This window comes from Pan troglodytes, chromosome 14, assembly GCF_028858775.2.
Source record: "Pan troglodytes isolate AG18354 chromosome 14, NHGRI_mPanTro3-v2.0_pri, whole genome shotgun sequence".
NCBI lineage: Eukaryota > Metazoa > Chordata > Mammalia > Primates > Hominidae > Pan > Pan troglodytes.
The window spans coordinates 72,608,377-72,628,845 of NC_072412.2; the positions used below are offsets into that span (position 1 = coordinate 72,608,377).

Below are 20,469 nucleotides of genomic sequence, written 5' to 3' on the forward strand. Positions count from 1 at the left end.
ACAGGAACGAATATATGGTTAATTGTGGCTTCAAACAAAAGTTTCTAGGAATAACATCGAGTTCAAAAAATACTGTTTCTCAAATAACCTGTAAATGGAGATGATGTGTTAAATAGCCCCCAAGGTGACCTTAGTAATGACTGAGCCGCCGACAATAATGAGGCTTAAATTAAGTATTTTTAAAAAGGTGAGGTTATGTGATAGTCAAAAAGCCATAGCTGTGACTTCAGTATTACAAGCAGAAATTTGGCCAGGTGCGGTGGTTCATGACTGTAATCCCAGCAATTTGGGAGGCTGAGGCAGGCTGATCACCTGAGGTCAGGAGTTTGAGACCAGCCTGGCAACATGGTAAAAACCCCTCTCTACCAAAAATACAAAAATTAGCCGACCGTGGTGGCACACAGCTGTAGTCCCAGCTACTCCACAGGCTGAGGTATGAGATCACTTGAACCCAGGAGGTGGAGGTTACACTGAGCTGAGATGGCACCACTGCACTCCAGGCTGGGCAGCAGAGTGAGCATTCATCTCAAAAACAAACAAACAAAGTAGAAATTTGACTATGTGTTATATCTCTAAGTGTTTGTATATTCGGATAGGCCATTGTTGCTGTTTTGCACTCCACCCACTTCTTCCCCACTCCCCCCACCAAAACATACCCAGGAATTATTTTTAATTTGGGCTGGCATTTTATTCCAATATATGAGGCATTTGAAACCCTGGCTTCCAAGTTGGTTTATCTCCAGACTGAATTTTCTATATTTTCACAGGGGCTACTCTAAAGGCTTGGTTTTGATTCACCCTAATATTATCACTGAATTATAGCACCCACAGTTTAACGTAACAATGCTTTGTAGTTAGATACAGCATAGAGTGAGGTTTTTATCTCCCTCACTTTGGAAGCTGTGTGCTGACTAAAGTAGCTTAAAATTACATTTGCACTTTGGCAGTCACATCACACTATTGACTAATATTGAGACTTCCCGAAACTAAAATCCCAACATCTTTCTGACATGTGCTGATAAGCCACATAATCCTCCAACCATACTTGTGCAGGTAGCTGCAATGAACTTTTTTTTTTTACACTTACTTTTGTCCAGCTTACAAAATAGCCTTCTAACAGAGTACTACCCCTCCAAGTTTCACATAATCTGCAAATGCGATGCCTGTTGGGAATCTGTGACCTCATTGACGTTTTTGATAGAGAAAGTAAATGAAGATGCACTGGTGGGATGTCATGAAGTGAAAAACAGGTTCTCTCCTAAAGAAAGACCAGTCAGCAATGTTAAATATTTTAGAAAAGTTGCTGGGAACTGAAATGAAAGCCCTAACCCTCCATCCCTCCATGGGGTATTTGCAGATGGGGCCTTTGGGAGATAATTAGGTTTAGATGAGGTCATGAAAATGGGGCCCTCATGATGGAATACTGTCCTTATGAGAAGAGACACCAGAGATACCTCTCTCTTTCTCTCTCTCACTCACTCTCTTTCTCTCTCTCTCTGCCATGTGGAGACACACTAAGAAGGCAAGCTAGGAAGGCAGTCCTCAGCAGAACCCAACCACACTGGCACTCTGATTTCATTCTTCCAGTTTCCAGAAATATGAGAAATAAATTATGTGGTTTTAATCACCCAGTCTGTGGTATTTTGTTTTGGTATCTTGAGGTAACTAATACAAACGTAAAATACAAAGGGAGTTATTAGCAAAATTTGAGAGGTGACATTACACTTTTTATGATGAATTAATATAAGATTTTAAGAATAAGATAATGAAGGTATTTGGTTTATTTCACCTAACTGGAGAATTCTGGCTTCAAAAACAAGGAGAAATATGATTGACATGTAGAAGAGGAAGAATTATACACAAAGGTATGTTCAAGATGAAGAGGCACCCCCATTTGAGGGCAGAAGAAATGAAATCGGTGAAAACACAAAAGTGAATTTGACGGAGCGTACAATATGGTTGTAACAGAGCAACTCCTTGAAATGAAAGCTAATAATCAAGAGGATAATCCTGGAGACTGAGTATTACAATTGGAGTGTTTACAAAGTTCAAGGTATGAGATGGACTGGATGAAAAACACGGAATTCTATGACTAATTTTGCAGACTGGAAATAATAAAATCTAAAGAAGTAGAGATTGCTTCAGATGACAAAATACAGTCAGGGAGTTGCATTGATATAGAATAATTCATTGTTCAGTTTCTTTCATGACATGCCTTAAATTTTATGAGGCTAGAAATAAACAGAATAGAGAAAGATGGGGAATCAGTAACATGGATTTAAGTGGCTTTAATTTTATAAACACATACTGTATAGCAGTTAATATTGAAGGGCTGATATTTTTTTCACACATATCACATTACCAAAAAAAATCCTTCCATTCATTTTTCTCTCTTAGAAGTACAACTAGGACAGTCTATTCATTGATGTAATTTTTTTTAAGTTTTTGTTCTTTTATTTTTTTCATGAAATGAGCTAGATCTTCTGAGAGCATTTCTATATTAGGCACAGAGCTTTGCTGCTGTTTTTAAGCTAAGTTAAACATAAATAGGAGCTCTCCCCATTTCCATTGAAGTGTCACTCAGCTAAGTACCCACGCTAGAGAGGAGGTGGTTCTCTCTGCAGAGATTCGTCATGCTGTGTTTTATACTTAGACGTTTTTCTCAGAAATGAAACTATTTAAATTTCCCATCTTATTGGTCTGACTGTAGTTTTTCTTTGAAAACTTGCTGTTGTTTCTATACTAAACTCAACCTTTAGCTTTTCTTCCACTTTTAGTACTTCAGTTTTAAATAATCACTTACAAATATTTCAGTTTGTAATAAGACAGTACATACATTAATGTAAGAGCCTATGTGGGTTAATATAATTTTAAATAACAGACTTACATCCTTAAGTTTAGAAAAATTTCAGTAATTAGTCACCTTTTAAAAGAGCATGATAAAAACACCTATTTGAAGGTAATATTTTTCACATTACATGAAGCACATGTAAGAGATGTCACTTAGAGCCTCCAAAAATCTTAAATGAATTTGATAGCAGGTACAACAAGGAAAGTGTGACTTCAAAATTTAAAAAATAACAAACAACATTCTACATCACTTTTTTCTATAAAAGTATCTGTCAATTGTAAATTACCAAGAATGGCATGATCTCAATAAGAAAGAAATTCTGAAAATATTTGGCCAATTGTAAACTTAATAATTGAAATGATCAATTAAGAAATTACTTAAGAAAAGACATCCTGGGCCTGATTCAGTGGCTCAGGCTTGTAATTTCAGTGGCTTGGAAGGCTCAGATGGGAGGATTGCTTGAGGCCCAGAGTTTGAGACCAGCCTGGGCAACATGGCAAGACCCTGTCTCTGCAAAAATAAAAAATTAGCTGGGTGTGGTGGCACACACTTGTAGTTCCAGCTACTCGGGAGGCTGAAGTAGGAGGATTACTTGAGCTCAGGAGTTTGAGGTTGTAGTAAATTATGATTGCATCACTGCACTCCACCCTGGGCAACAGAGTGAGACCCTGTCTCAAAAAAAAAAAAGAAAGAAAAAATAAAATAATATACTTTCATGACCTGATAACTCAAACTAAGAAGCTGGATTACCTTTTTTATTAAGTCACTGAACCTTAATCAATGAACTGGAAATCAGCATATTTTATGAAATACTTGAGACTCTATGTCAAAGTTTTTCACAGTTTCTGAACCCATTTAACTTCCTAAGAACATTGTCGTTTCTTAGTGACTCAGTATTCTAAAACAGCATCTAACAAATCAGGATACTTATTAGGGAGAAATTTTGACCCGAAGAAGAATAAAGGACAAAGTCTCAGAGAATTATCTGAAAGCTTTGTTTGCAAATTGACTGACATGCAAGAAAGATCCGTTTTTAAATTTTTGTAACTGGACTGAAGTCAAAACACCTCTGCTGACCTCACATTCACTTACAAATATATTTAATTTCAAACAGAGCTTGTGATCATCAGCCAAAATTAGTTGTCAGTGTTCTATAAACATCTTACAAAAGCAGTTTAAAAGAAAATAATCACAAAAGAATGGCTTTAATTTTTTAAAGTGACATATAATTAAATATTTCTAAGCAATGCCATTTCATTGGACACTATGTGAATCAGAGTGCTTTGCTGACTACCATATAAGTTATAATCTACATATATTTCATCTACTGTCTTTCATTCAGTAATTTTGAAAACCCTATAAAAAATTCATGATGGAAACTCAAGCACTCTAAAGAATTTCAAAGGGCCACAGTGGTTGATGGAAGGAGTTGTTCTTCTGTTAATTAAATTCTGCCCAAGAAATAATGAAGGTCACTCTCATGTTATTATCTACTTCTTTGGATTTTACATGAAGTAGTAAAGATATAAATAACTTTTCTTTACAAACTGTAAATATTTTAGCCATTGATGTTACAATTATTACTTTTATAAAATTTATAGCTGGGCAGTTAAGAAAACATAAAATAGTAGCAATTCATTACAGTCTCAATGCACTGTATAGAATGAAGAAAATATTCTTCGAAGAGGTACAGAATCACTAACACAACTCATCTTAGTAACACTCAATCCGCTTACTAAAGTGTAAAAATCATGCTTATTTTGTTTTTCAAAATCACATATATTTAAGCATCTTGAGTTTTGTTTCTATTGAAGGTTAACCTGTTTAGAGTATCAATTGGTAAAATAATCAAAACACTACACAATTGATTTATTGGTCATCTCTGAAAAGTAGCAACTGTAAAAATCAATTTTAATGAATAAATATACACATACTTTTGTGTATTCAAACCTTTGTCTATCTTCTATTTGTGTCTTCAACTGATTTGTACTGACTTTAACTGACTATAGTACAAAAAATTTATCATGTCTATTTTTAAAAAAAAAATACAGTTTAAAAATAAAACCAAAACAAACACTATAATTCTATTTAAAGTATGTGTTCCAATACTCCACTGGTGTTTCATTTTAAAAGTGGTGGTATGAAAACAATCAGAGAGTCCAGTGTTTTTTCTCTGCCTGTATGTGACATGGGGGTTATATTGATGAAATAAGGTCTGCTGGACTTTGAGCACAATAATGGCAAAAAACAAGCCACTTTTGTGTCAACATTGTGTTCCCAATACCAGACCCATCGCCTGATGCTAAATAAATAATTATTGATTTAACTAACAAAATCAGTGGAATCCTTAAGTGGGACCTCAAAGGAAGGAATAGAAGCCTATATATACATTTTCAAAATTTAAGAAATATTGAAATTAAATTAAATCAATGAAAGGCTGGGTATGGTGGCTCAGGTCTATAATCTCAGCACTTTGGAAGACTGAGGTGAGGGGGTTACTTGAGCCCAGGAGTTTGAGACCAGCCTGAGCAACATAGTGAGTCCCCATCTCCAGAAAATTAATGTACCTTAAATGTTAACCCAATGTAAGGCTGCAAAGCCAAAAATATCAATTTTTTGGTTAGAATGAAATTGATTAAGAAAAATCACATTAATTTTTATGTTGATGATAAACTTTGATTATAAATCATAGATGACCAGGTGCGGTGGCTCATACCTGTAATCCCAGCACTTTGGGAGGCTGAGGCGGGTGGATCACGAGATCAGGAGTTTGAGACCAGCCTGACCAACATGGTGAAACCCCGTCTCTACTAAAAATACAAAAATTAGCCGGGCATGGTGGCGTGTGCTGGTAATCCCAGCTACTTGGTAGGCTGAGACAGGAGAATTGCTTGAATCCGGGAGGTGGAGGTTGCAGTGAGCCGAGATTGTGCCACGGCACTCCAGCCTGGCGACAGAGCGAGACCCCATCAAGAAAAACAAAAAAACAAAACAAAACAAAAAAAAAGAAAAGAAAAAAATAGATATCTTTGGCTAATAAAAATTGTAAAACAAGCAATTTCTTAATAATTCATTTTGTCAAATTGGTTCCATTGGACAGAGGGACAAGGAAAAGGATCTTTGATGAATAAAGTTTGGTGATGTATGACTAAGAATTTTAATCTTCTAAATGAAGACACATGTCACTCTCCTAGATCCACAGTAAGGTAGATAGGGATCTTAGGTATCTGCAGGTACTCCAGCACAGCTGCAAAACTGAATGAGTTAGAACAGCTTCTCAAGTACTTCCCAAGACACCTCCAAAGAAAAACACCACCAATGACAGTCATGTGTCACTTAATGAGGGTGATTAGAACTGAGAAATGTGTCATTGGGCAATTTTGTCATTGTGGGAACATCATAGAGTGCACTGACACAAAGCTAGATGGGATAGCCCACTATATACCTAGGTTATATGGTATAGGCTATTGCTTCTAGCCTACAAAACCTAGTGTTACTGTAGTAAATACTGGAGGCAATCATAACAAAGTGGTATGTATTGTGTATCTAAACATATCTAAATATAGAAAATATTGTATTATTATATTACGGAACCACCTTTGTATATGCAGTCCATCATTGACTGAAATGTTGTTACGTCACACTTGGCTGTATAAGGAGATCTTCCCTTTTATTTATAATGCATCAATGGTCTCCAACTTTTTTGGCACCAAGAACCATTTTCGTAGAGAATTTCCCATGGATTGGGGTTGGGGGCCAGGGGTATTGGTTCAGGATGATTCAAGCACATTACATTTATTGTGCACTTTATTTCAATTATTATGTTGTAATATATAATGAAATAATTACACAGCTCACCATAATGTGGAATCAGTAGGAACCCTAAGCTTGTTTTCCTGCAACTAGATGGTCCTATCTGCAGGTGATGGGAGATAGTGACAGATCATCAGGCATTAGATTCTCATAAGCACACAACCTAGAACCCTTGCATGCTCAGTTCACAACAGGGTTTGTGCTCCTATGAGAATCTAATGCTGCTGCTGATCTGATGGGAGGCAGAGCTCAGGCGGTAATGTGAACAATGGAGAGCAGCTGTAAGTACAGATGAAGTTTTGCTCGCCAACACTCATCACCTGCTGTGCGGCCCTGGGCCCCTAATAGGCCAGAGACTGGTACCGGTTCATAGCCTTGGGGTTGGAGACTCCTATAACAGATCACTGAAAAATTATAGGAAAAGGCAAAGTGCAAAGATCAAACATTGGATTATTGTACTATGAAGAGAGGCGCAAAACATTGCATAAATTCCCAAATTACACCTTGGCTCTTAAGTACAATCTCATTTCCAGCATTTCATATTTGCTCTTTGGTTTACTTCCTTTTCATAAGTGAATATCCAGGAGTTAGGTTCCAACGGGAATCTAATTAAATTTTTAAAATCACTACTTTGATATTTTTAATGATTTCCTCACTAAGTGCACCACATTGATAGACTTTGATTTTTATCATTGGTGTTAGCACTTCTTAAAAATTTGTCCCCTTTTCCCGTAATAATGCAGAGATTATGTGATATAATATTCAAATAATCTTATAAACACATGGGTTAAGCAAAAGCAACAAAGATAGGACCACCCTCTTCATGTGAACCCTCCAAATATTCATTATTCTTCTTTTGGGATATAATAAAAAACAAAATTTAATAAGTCAACATCCAATGACATATGAGTTTATCAATCTAAAAGCAGAGAAACTTGTATGTTTCTGACCTTGTGTATAGTAACAATTATGATAATGCAAACTTTTTATTTTTTTGTGGAAATAGGTGTAACATGTTAGATGTTCTCTTAGGGTAAGTTCATGTGTCAAGTAACACATTAAAATTGTAATGTAATAAATATTAAAACCACTAGCAATACTATAAGTAGTTTCCAGACTTAATAATAAAACAAATAATAGATTAGATCTATGCGGATAATTTATGAGTTCTCTAACTGCACAACATAAATAAATAGTACAAACTTAGTTGTTGCTTATATTCAAAAAACCAAAGATAACATGGATATCTTTATTGGTAACAGAGTAAGCATTATACAGACATGTAACAAAATATTATTCTCTATAACTTTCTGGAGAACAAAATGCTGTCTAATGCATTTAAAGATTAGGCTCAAATGGAGTACTTCCCTCTGTGCTTATATTTGTTACTTCCTCTAAGACAAGGGTAAGCATACCAGATAAAGACAGGCAAAACAAATTTAATGGTATTAGTAAACAAATATCCATTAGGGAAATGAATTGTAGTGATTGTACACTTTAGCACTGAGAGAGAAAGAAATTCTACCCCTATGACCCAAAGCTATTGCATTCCTTGGCTTTGATCTACCAGGTCACTGTCAAATTCTCTACATGAGCTTTTTCACTTCAATGATTGCTTTAAGGTAACATGGACCTACTGTGTGCCTTTTATGACTCAATCTATTTATATCTCAATCTATGAGCAGAAATCATCTATGAAATGCTTTCCTGGGCAAAATGTAAAACAAAAAATATTCTTCAGGATTCTAACAAATTTTTAATTAAGGAATTTTTTTTTAATCTCTTGAGTCCTTTCTTGGCAAAATGTCTGTCAGAATGATAGACAAGATGCTATTCCAGAAATATTCCTTCACTTATCTAGAACAAATACCTATACATAAATACTCTTTTAAAGTGAATGTGTGTGCTTAAGATTAATTCATGTTGTAATTTTTTTTGACTGACAGATCTGGGGCACATGAAAATTCAAGAGCATTACCGAATTACACACTTTGTATCTGCCTAACAATTGTCAACTAAAAGTCTAAAACTAATAAATATATATATATTCATTTACTAGAGATAATGCATTAAATAAATAGAGTCAGCAAGTTTTTGCACATTTTGGAGAAAAAATTTTAAACATTTCTTTTTAGAAATGAATAAAGTATTTAAAATTTTTGACATTGCAAAATATCCTTACATGAAGAAGAAAAATAACACACACTTTAAAATAAAATAATTATGTTATATAATGAATAAAATTTAAAACTCCAGCTTACCCATTATTGGACAGTCTTAATTCTAATTTCTACTTTAATCAATATGCTGAAACTGGAAACTTACATCATGTAAACTTCCTTAACCACTTCAGCCAGTGTAGCCATTTATTGTACTATTATAGGAGCTTATTCTTTTAAAGAGCATACTCAAATTAATCTCCTGATGTCAAAAAACACAATGGCTATTTCAACATCTGTTCTCGTTTCCTTCCTCCAGGCATTTCCCTTCCCCCAGGCTTTTCCCTTAATTTATCCAATTTTCATCTTTCCTCCCTAGCATTTCTGTGCCACTTTTTCTCACCACTCCATATGCTTAGGAAGTCTTCCAGATTACACTCATCAAGCTATTGCAGCCTCCTTTAAATACCCCAAAAACAACCAGCTCAAAGATTCCAAATGTGACCTTTTACAAGTCTCCTTTCCTTTTATTTATATTAAATTTTTTTTTTCCCTCCGTCGGGGCCATCACATCTTAGATCAGAATTTTATTATTAATCGATTGCAGAAGTTTCCATAATTTATTTATTGTATTGCTTATGAATAAATGATTATCTTTAATCACAGCAACTCATTATGCCTTAATAACATCATGAAGGTGATAACATTATTACCATATTAATAGAATAAGTTCTGATTATTTTTAATGTCAGCTATAGTAATTGCATTAAACAGAAGACAAAATATATGAAAGTGATGTAAATTCTTATCTAAAAATATTTTATATATATTTCTTTAAAACATGCAAATCAATACCAAGTCATATATTAAGAGAAAAAGCCAGAAATTCAAGGTCAAAGAATACTTTACATTTTCAAGAACTGAATTTAGGTCACCTAAATCTTTTTGAAATTGTTCTCATTACTAATTTATGATATACATGAAGAAATAGCTGAATTGCATGCCATATTTTAAAAAAATATGTATCATATATTTACTTGGCTCTTCTTATTTCTAGACATGGAGATTAGGGGTTTTAAGCCAGAGAAGGCCTGGTTCATCTCCCACCTCAGCAACTCAGTACACACAAAATCTTGGGCAAGCCCCTTGGGTTTCTGAGCTTCTACTTCCTCGTTTCCAAATAGGGACAATATTGACTACCCCTCCTACCAAACTTGTTGTTTAAGTTGTTTCAAGTATCAAATGAGGTAACATAAAACATGTTTATAAAAAATACCAATCTGAATAAGAAACAAGTGATGCAGTAGAAACTGTGGGTGATGAAAACAATTCCAAACTTTAAAACAGCTAAATGAAGGTGTGTATATAAATTCTTCAGCATGCTAGTCTGTATGGTGTCTGTAATTATAGACCCTCAGTCGAGGCTGCCAATAAGGAGGATGTTCTCAGGAAAATAGAATCATTTACTAGGAAATATTCAGATATATTTCCTAGAAAGAGTAGAAGTGACAAGAAAAGCAGTTTTAGCAAAAAGCAGTAGAGAGGTTTAATCATTTCTTCAATTCATGTTTGATACAAATTTCTATAATTCTATGATTTAAGATGACATTTTGTTAGCTGCCTTTATAGTGAAGTAAAAACTATTCACAGTGATTTTTGTGCCTGAGCTCTTTTGCTGAAGGGTCATGAGGGCATGACAGTGTTCATAGTTGCAGTGGCTCATCCAATAGAATATTAAAAAATGAAGTCTACAGTGAAGAGGTGGGAGAATGAGACAAGGAATATGAAATAGAGAAGAAAACTGGAAAATTATTATAGAGTTATTAGTAACTTTGAATCAGGATATGTAAGCAAATAGAATGGAATGGCATCAAGCCAAATGGGTAAACTAAAAGCAGACCGTAGTCTGACTCCCAAATATATGAATAAATAAACATATCAAATGCAAACTTCAGTGCTAAACTGGCAGATCAATGTAAAAGAAAAGGAACAAGGAAGGAGGACTATGCCAAGGTAGCTCCCAACCTGAAAATTGTGAAGTCAGATTTAAAGAACCAAGTATACTATACTCTGTCAAACATAAGACAGATTCCAAGTTATGTTAGAGAAAAAAATCACCTAAAATGGCAGAATGTATCTAAATCCTCATAATGGTGAAGAGAAGAAATAGTTCCTTTAGTCTTATATATATGTATGCTCATTAATTGACAGGTGGAATTATTCGTAGTGATATCAAATTAATCCAGTTGTTTAAAGCCACACTGTCCAACATTGTTGCTATTCACCACATATAGCTATTTAAATTTAAACTAATAAAAATTAAATAAAATTTGAAAGTTAGTTCCTCAATCACACTTGTCACATTTACAGTGCTCAGAAACTGCCTGCAGCTATTGCATTGGTTAACATACATATAGAACATTTCCATCACTGCAGAAAGTTCTTTAGGAGAGTGCTGTTTTAGTGTAATAGAAATTTTCCTAATATTGAGACATACATGCATATTTAATAAGTAACAAGTTTACCTAAATCCATAGATAAGTCCAATACAAGACTATAATAACACTGAATGCAAAATAACAACAAATTATACAAATACAAAAAAAAAATTTTTCTTAACAAATGCTATGCAAAAGTCTTTAAATCAGACTAAGTATTTTGACATCCAAGTTTTAATTTGATCATTGTATTTTAACCTGTTAAACTCTACTATAGAATTTACATTTACAGGATAATTAGAAGACTTGGGGTGGCTTAGATGGTCCTTCATTGAATCCTAGAAAATGATGCTATTATCCATGTTATGTCATATACTTGTCTCTGTTTATTATTTTTGAAGCCCTGGTACCTAGCATGTATTCAGTTCATGTTTGTGGAATGAGGGAGCCTCTCATCCAGTTCTAACAGGAGATCATTCAGCATCTGCTTCAACACTTACATTGGCAAGAGATTTACCACCTCATAAGGGAAAGCATTCCATTTTTAGCAGTTCTGTTAGAAAGAAGCTACTTCATTACAGAAAATCCAAATTTACCTGCTTATATAACTTCCATTAATCTTATATTTTGTCAGATAAAGTTTAAAAGAAGTTTTTTTTTTCCATGTAAAAGTTTTTTAAATACTTGCAGGTGACTATAACACTTTCCCCACCAACTATCCTTACATGGCTTTATTTCCAGATGCTTCTTTGTCATCTTCTAATTTTGCAATGTCTCTTAAAATGCAATGTCCAAAACATTACATTATCTTCCAGCTACTCTGATCAGGGCAGACAACTATGGGAATTACCCCCATGGCTTTGTATGGTATACTTCTATTAAAGATGCCCAAGATTCCATTAGCTTTTCTTGGCATTCTCATCACAGCATGACTCATAGTCCACTTACAAACAACTAAGAGTTCCTACCCAAGTCTTTAAGATGAGATGTTGTCAAATCACGACTTCTTCAACCTTGCTTCTTTTATTGGTTTCTTGTATTAGAGTGGAGGACCTTATTTCATGCTGATGGCACAGGTATATTGTTTCCATTGGTTAAGATTTTCTAAACTTTGATTCTGTTAATCGGCTAATACATTAGCTATCAATTCAACTGTGCATTGCTTGTAAATATGATAAGCATAACCTATCATACATTAAACTCATTGTTAAAAAATAGTCCAAGTACTAATGCCCATATCACAACACCAGAAACCTCCTTCTAAGATGATATCCACATACTACCATATTTGATTATTTATTATGTTTTAGGAGCCACAAATATATGATCTTTAACTGTTATAACAACCATTTAGTGTGCTATTCACATTTTTTAGAAAAAGAAATTAAAAATATGAATGACTGAATACCAGTTAAGTAGAGCTAGAATTCCAATGGGGACCTTCTCAATCCACAGCCTGCCTGTTACCACAGAAAACAAAGATTCCCTTTAAGTATCACTGGAACCCTTTAGCTGTAACGTGTAGAGCATATTCGTCTATTTGTTTCCCTGAAATAGAGGAAAGACTGTCAAAAGCCATACTGGCATTGCTAATTTATTTCTTAGCATTTCAGTAAGCTGTCAATCAATTTTTTCAAAATTAAAAATGAATTTTATTCGCTACTCTCGCTACTGTGAATACCGCTTAATGATTTGATTTTTTTAACATTTGCAACGCACCTAATTTTCAACCCATACTTTGTTATGAATCAGTGTTAAGCCCACTGATTTTTATTTTTTAGAATCCATCATCTAAGCCTTTTCGGAATTCAGAGCCTCAAAAAATGAATGTTATATGTGGACACTTTCCATTTCAATGTCTTATTGCCCATTGTTATATTCAGCAGCTTATATACTAATAATAAATTGAAATCACTACAGTCTAGAGCCTACAATTATGTTGATAGCATAATCCTGTCAGGTGAAAGAATGTTGTACAGTACTCTTGGATTTCAATAGTATGATTGAGAAATCTCAATTTGACTTTCTTGCCCAGCACTTTCTGCATGAAACAGGATTATGCACACCAATTAAATACCTCTCTTACAAACCATTTTTTTCAATAACAAGCATTGATTGATTCACTTTATAGTATTTGTTACCCAAAATCTCAGAAACGTTTGTGCTTTAACCTAAAGCATCTAAAATGGGATTTTTTATCAAAATTCCATTTTCACAGATATACACAGAATCAATTACAGAAGCTAAATGTTTTCTTAATATCAGTTATGAGATTTTCTTCATATATAAATCTGAAATGTGACATGTATACACTCTCGAAGCACAATTAGCTGCTTTTTATTTTGGAGAGGGAAAGTCTAAAGCAAAAGTGCTTTCTGGAAAAATCACAAGTCTTAATCATATTAATAACAACTATATTTTAGTTCTTGGTTATGTATCCAAAGTATGTGCATGTATGTGCATTTTAAGATGTTATTCCAGTTACAATTGTCCCTTTTAATGCAATTATAAATACACTCTGAAAGAGGAAATGGAAAAACAAACCTGCCTTAGACATTCTTGCAAAGGAAAACTAGATCATCTCACACCTAGACGAGTTGTTCCAGGCTGATGCTTCTTGAAACTGATTAGAATTTCAGAAAATCTAGTGGCATTACAACTAGAGATAGTGTGATGATTATTACTTTCACATAATTTTCACTGCAGAAGAACCTAAAAAATAATTTGTTGAAATGTGTAGTATTATGTGGGTCTTCGTGCATACTGAGAATAGCAAGTTATTTCTTTGGCAGCCCTTAAGAAAAAAACAGAGTTAAAGTCTGGGCATGGTGACTCAGGCTGGTAATCTCAGAATTTTGGGGGCCAAGGAGGGTGGATCACTTGAGGCCAGGAGTTCAAGACCAGCATAGGTAACATAGCAAGAACCCCATCTCTACAAAAAAATAATAAATAATAAAAATCAATCAGGTATAGTGATGCATGTGTGTGGTCCTGACTACTGGGGAGGCTGAGACGAAAGGATTGCTTGAGCCCAGGATTCAAGCTTACAGGGGTTCATGCCACTGCACTCAAGCCTAGGAATGAGACCCTGTCTAAAAAAAAAAAAAAAAGAAAAAGAAAAAAAAAATGTTTAGCCCCCATTCTCACACATATCCAGGATTTTTCTCCTTAGTCCTCACTCTGGATCCCTTCCCAATTTTGAGACTGATCCTAACATTTTTAGAGGGCAGTAGGAGTGTTTCTGGCAGTGAAATTTGTTATTCCCCAATCCATTCCCCATCTCCATTATACATACAAGTCACTGAGGGCATCTGTTTATTTATTTATCTTTTTAACAAAGGGCTAACCTATATCGAATTCTTATGTCTAGCCTATAATGATCAGTGTCAGAATGGCTGCCTATTCAGTCTAATTATTTGATCATCTTATCTATGCAGATCACTGTGCAATTGTGTCAGTCCTAGATATTGATCAAAGAGGGCCAAGTTGTGCAGATCTGTGGCCATGCATGAGCTCAGCTTTCTAACCACAGTTCTGCATATTTGAAGTCTATTTGGACAAGTTGTGAGTTTTTAGACTCTTCTGCCTTTTAAATGGCAGTATAATACTGTGCAATTGTCCTCTAACACTCTGTACTGTGATTCACTGGTCTTCAGTGCTGAGAACAGTCAGGAAATTTTCATAGATTACAATAATGTATATCACAAAGGATACACGATTGTGTTATTCATATGTGTAATCACCCATGGACTAACTAGAGATAACAGTGGTCTTATTATGCAAACAGCAGTCCATAATATGCAAATGAATATAAACAAAACCAAACACAAACCTCCAGAATAATGTTTACTGATTTGTCCTTAAAAATCCCTTTTTTAAAAATCGCATTTTCCTGTCTTCTCAAAAACATTAAATAACATCAAGGATGAATGCATGAAAAAGTTTATATTTTCTCTTTTGCATTTTTGAAAAGGAACCACAATATAATCTTATTCTGATTATTTGATTTATATTCTCCCAAGGCCATTACTGCCTCCTGGCATCATTATATGCTTGTGTAAGGTTTATATGGTGTCTCTTTTAATTGCTTAAACTAATCTATTCAATGACTGCAAATCTAATGCACACTGGAACAGGCAGCCCATAAATTCCAACCTTCAGAGGTGTCCTTGAACATGTGTTTGTCCTGATGAAGAGCAGAAACAAAACAAGAATAATAAAATGAAAGAAAGTCTTGTCAAATAATATATCTGAAAGAACTTAGAAACCCAAAACATATTTTAGTTAAAGAAATAAAAATAAATTAGTCCTTGCTGTTTCACATTTTTGTAAGGAATTATTCTAATTACACTCAGTTAAGTCTTCGAGCTATTGTTAAACAATGGTGTACCATATGGAAGGATAATATTAGATCTTAATATATTAGATAATATATGATCTTAATATAATTAATGTTATTATAAATGTTGGTTTAGGTATATAACCTCCATCGAATGGAAACATTCTTAACAGCAAGGAAGAAAATTAAGTTGGGCCATGATAACTGTTTGCATCTGAATCTTACATATACTATTGAACACTGATTCTAGAAAGCTCCAGCTGAATGTATTGCTAATACACACACATGTACACACAGAATCATACTGCAACACAAGAAATCAAATTACTTACACAGGGTAATTTTTCTAGTTATTAGAAATAGAATTACTGAAAGATATTCATAGCTACATTATCTTCTGTGTTAAACAAAATAATTAATTGTGTTTTTCTACCAAATATACAAGAATAATTACAGACACAAATAGTAGTAGAAGAGGAGGATGAGACAATTATCATAAAACCTAGAAAAAAATTAATAACTTTCTCTTAAAAGTATATTTTCTGCATACCGCCCTATTTTTTGATGGACCTTTTCTTAACTTGCATTATAACCTAGTATTATATCCTGAAGAAGAACACGGCTTAAGTCATGCAAATTATGTGTTTTCAGTCATTCCTCTGCTTAATAAATGACTTTTGCTATTCTCCTCACCAAGCATATCTGTGATTTTTTAAATTCATATTTCTCAAACCACTAGAGCATAGTTTACAATAAGTCCTGAAATAACTAATTTGTGGCCTAGCTATTGAGATCTATGGCAGTTTCCACAAGTGTCCGTCTGAAATCCTGGTTTGCTATCACATTTATTTTTTCACAAGAATGTTCTGACATAGCTCTCGTCTCCATTACATTGATACAGAAACTCTGAAACTGGTTTTGGAAACTTCAGTCACTGCTAATTCTTATTGAAATTTTAACTCTATGACTCACACTTGTACTTGTCCTGCCTTTAAAATAATGAAATAAGATAAAGAAATAAACTAAGTTAGATGACTAGTCACTTTCTTTTCTTTGCCCATGCATTATATGGGCAAATATAAATTCATCCAGTATCAGATAAACAGCAAAGTTGCTTTAGAGACTTTCTTTCTTTCCCTGTTTTCCATGTAGTATATCCATCTTCTTTCCAATCAGCACCCTGTAAAACATAACTGGATGTAACCATACTCTGAAACTGCTACCTGGCTTCCTTTGAATTCAGGTCCTACTTCACTGAATTGTAGTATCACTGGGAGAATTAGCTCTTTGAGGAGCTCCACATTTTGTTCTTGTGGCTTCCCTAGAACATTGTCCTTGGTCCAAATTTTCAGCAATCACCTTTTCTCCTAATTCCCACCAGCCATATACTAAACACTATGATGCCTTTTGAAATAATGCTTTAGTCCTTCAGAAATCTAAAGGTTCACTTTTATTTTTTTTAATCCTTTCTAGTAACATAAGTTGATACAAGCAAGAACAAAAGTAAACTGTTAAAATCAAGATGCCCAAACATGGCTATTTAATTAAAAGAATGCTCATGAGACTAGACAGAACTCCACAGACAGCTAGAAAAGGAGGAGGAAAAGACCAATATTGGAGGTCCTCAAAGAAAAAGGAAGAGGTGACAGAATGGGTGTCTAGGCTAGTGTTTCAAAATACTTTGATCATGTACAAGAATCAGTTTAAAAGATAAAATGTGAAGATAAACCTGCTAATCATCTATTCATTTTTAATCATATCCATGTACTTTCATTGTTAGCTAACCTATCAAGGCACGATACAAACCTTGGGTGAAAGTCATCATTCATAACAGAAGGACAGTCTAAATAACTGATTTCAAATAACCTTTACATTTTCAATTTTTTGTATTACTTCTTATTGGATCAGATCACGTTAGTTTTTAAAAGGTATAATGTGTCTGACCTAAAACTTATTCTAACAGTAGAGGAGCCATTTCCCCAAGGTTTGTTAGCATTTGCTTATATTTTGTTTACTTTTGCACACTGTCCATTTGAAAACAAACACATCTCCACTTGCTGAGAATTTGTTTAGTTACAATAGAATAATAGGATTGCTATTTTGCTTAACAGGAGTATGGAAACTGGAAGCTGGAACATGATACATTACAGTGAAAGCAAATGTGTGATAAAGGATCTACTATGTTCCATGTTAGAACTCACCTATGCTTCCCTCAGCATACCTTACAAAGCTGCGCATGACCACAGTGACCTCCGTGATGGGGGTGAGTCTGTCTGTATTTTAAATACCAAAAGGTTAAATTTATTTCTTATCTCCAAGAACAAAATGATATGAGAGTCTAATATATTCCACACACTACAATGCATCCTCTCAACTACCTCTCAGGGAGTGTGCCCCCAACTTTGGAAGCTCCTGAAGTAATGGAGTAGCTGCGAAGGATTGTAGAGAAGAAAATCTCAGCTCTGTTTTCCCTGACCTAACCCCTTTCTCTCCTTCCCTCTCAAGTTACAACCCCTTTTCAGAGTCACTCTAATGCCTACCTGGTTCAAGTTTCAGCTTTCAACTATAGTCTTGGAATGAGGAAGGCTTGCCTCCATCTGTACAGAAATTGGATTGGAAAAGAAGTAGGGAACTGGGGAGATTATAGCCCAGAGTTGAGGGGGAGACAGTCCTGGCATCTCATTTTTAACTTCTGAAGGCATTTTCCCATACTACAGTTATGTATTAGTAATATTCTATAGAACTGTTTCTTGCGGTAATTTATTGGCAAATTGTTTGTGACCTACTCTATGCGCCTAACTCCTTAAAGCACATTAAAGCATCTTTCTAGTTTCAAACAATTGAGCTTAATTACACATTTTAGAAACAAATCCCATTCATAAATGACAAGTTGCACATATACAGAATTTCAGTTCTTAGGCCAATTGAGAGTTGAAAACGGCTTTACAGTGAAATTTTATATTGTGGAGTTTAATTGTGAGCGACTGAACATGCAGTACGATATGAACTATTCACCTTTTCTGCAACAGTGTTATGACATAACCTGGTTTAAATAAGACAGTTTTAACCACATAGTAGTTAAATGACTTTTGATATGACACTAATAAAAGCCTGTCTATGTTAGAGATGCTTAGGTTTTTACTCCTTTGTTTATTTTGAGAATATTAATCATTGTACTAAACTAATAAAAGAAAATTGTGGGTTTAAAGCTTCCATTAAAAAGTCCTTATCTTCACCATGAACTAGCATGATGAATGCCTAGAAAACATCTCTGTCTATCCTAGTGGAATTTATAGTGAACAGAAGAGACACAGATAGGCCATGTCATAGAAAGCAGAAATATAAATGACCTCAAATTAGTGAATTATAACAATCAGAATTACTTTTAACGCTATTTGGAGAGATATCAATAAAATATGAACTATTTGGGAAGGAAGATACAATCCATTCTAATGACAAATTATCTCAATGGATTTTTTGTTAGGATAAGGACTAACAATGGTTTCAACATTTACTCTGTGTTAGACATTGTCATAAATGGCTTATGCTTATGAAGTTATTTAAACTAAAAACCATCCCACTAGGTAGATAGTTATTATTGTTTCCATTTGATAGTTAGGAAAACAAAAGCGCAGATACATTAAGTAATTTGCCCAAGTGCACCCAGCTAGTAAAATGAAATCATTTCTGAGAAATTCAAAACATGAAGTCAATGCTAAACATTTTTCAGAGCAAAGAGAAAGAGAGGGAGGTGGAACAGGGGACAAGGAGACGGAAGAATCTTTCAACAGTCATTACTGTATCGTTAATGCTCTCATTCAGCAAACCTTTATTAAGCGCCCACTATGTGCCAGGAACCAGATAACTAGGTGCCAGAAATACAAAAATAATGTACTTGACCTTGGGAAGATCTCCGTATAGTAGAGGAAATAGAAATATTTGCCATAAAATATGGTAAGAGGCAATATATTTATACACCAAGTGCTATAATATCATCCCCCTCCAAGAGGAACTTTACAATGAGTGGAAAGTAATACATTTCTAAATAAACCTGTGGAAGAGCAATTCAGTAATCAGTGAGATACAGTTAATCACAGAAAACAGTCTATAAGAGGTGAATTTTGCTACGTTTTTAAAGAAAGGATAAGAAGGTGAAATTGGTAGAGAAAAATAGGGCCTTCAAGAAAATATTTCTGTTGAAAGATAGGGCATGTACAAAGTAAGACAGGAGACGGTCCCTCTGTCCTTTGAGGAAAAAAATACACAAAGTGTCTGCTGCCTACTGTCTCATCCAATCCATCTAACTGATATTCTTCAATTCTAAAATCCCCTCATTGGCAAATTACTTTTCAGTTGCATGCAGTTATTTATTTATTTTAGTTTTAAATATTGGAGGAAAAATATTGATTATTCATTTTAAGTAATTAAGAGAAATGTATAGAAGATATGGTAGTAGTCTATGTAAAGTAGTCAATCTAAAGAACACATAAACTGGAGATGTATTTAAAGTTATACTGGGCAACTTTCATATAGGTATGGTTTGAGGATTATCTGAGCCCTTTGGGTGAAACTCATTTTCTCTATGGAATCTTTCAGTACCTGAATTTTTTCCAGTAAAATAACTCTTTGAGTTTCAAATGACTTTTCATAAATAACTGTAGATCACCCTCCATAAGACACATGCCTTATTACCATACATACAATATTTTACTGGGAGTAACAATTCCATAAACCCAACAAGGCTCAAGACCAATATGAACAACAGAAGTCAATACTTAGGCAAGGCAAGTAGAGCTAGGATCAGAACAAGTGCCTTTAGCTGGAAGTCAGGGTAGATGGGAAAAACAGATACAAACTGTAATTTGTCAT

At 34.3% G+C, this 20,469-nt stretch overlaps 1 protein-coding gene across 10 annotated transcripts in view; it reads right to left on the reverse strand.

Moving 5' to 3' along the window:
* Nucleotides 1-20,469, reverse strand: part of PCDH9 (protocadherin 9) — a 917,210-nt gene that overhangs the window by 641,788 nt on the left and 254,953 nt on the right. The window lies entirely within an intron of this gene.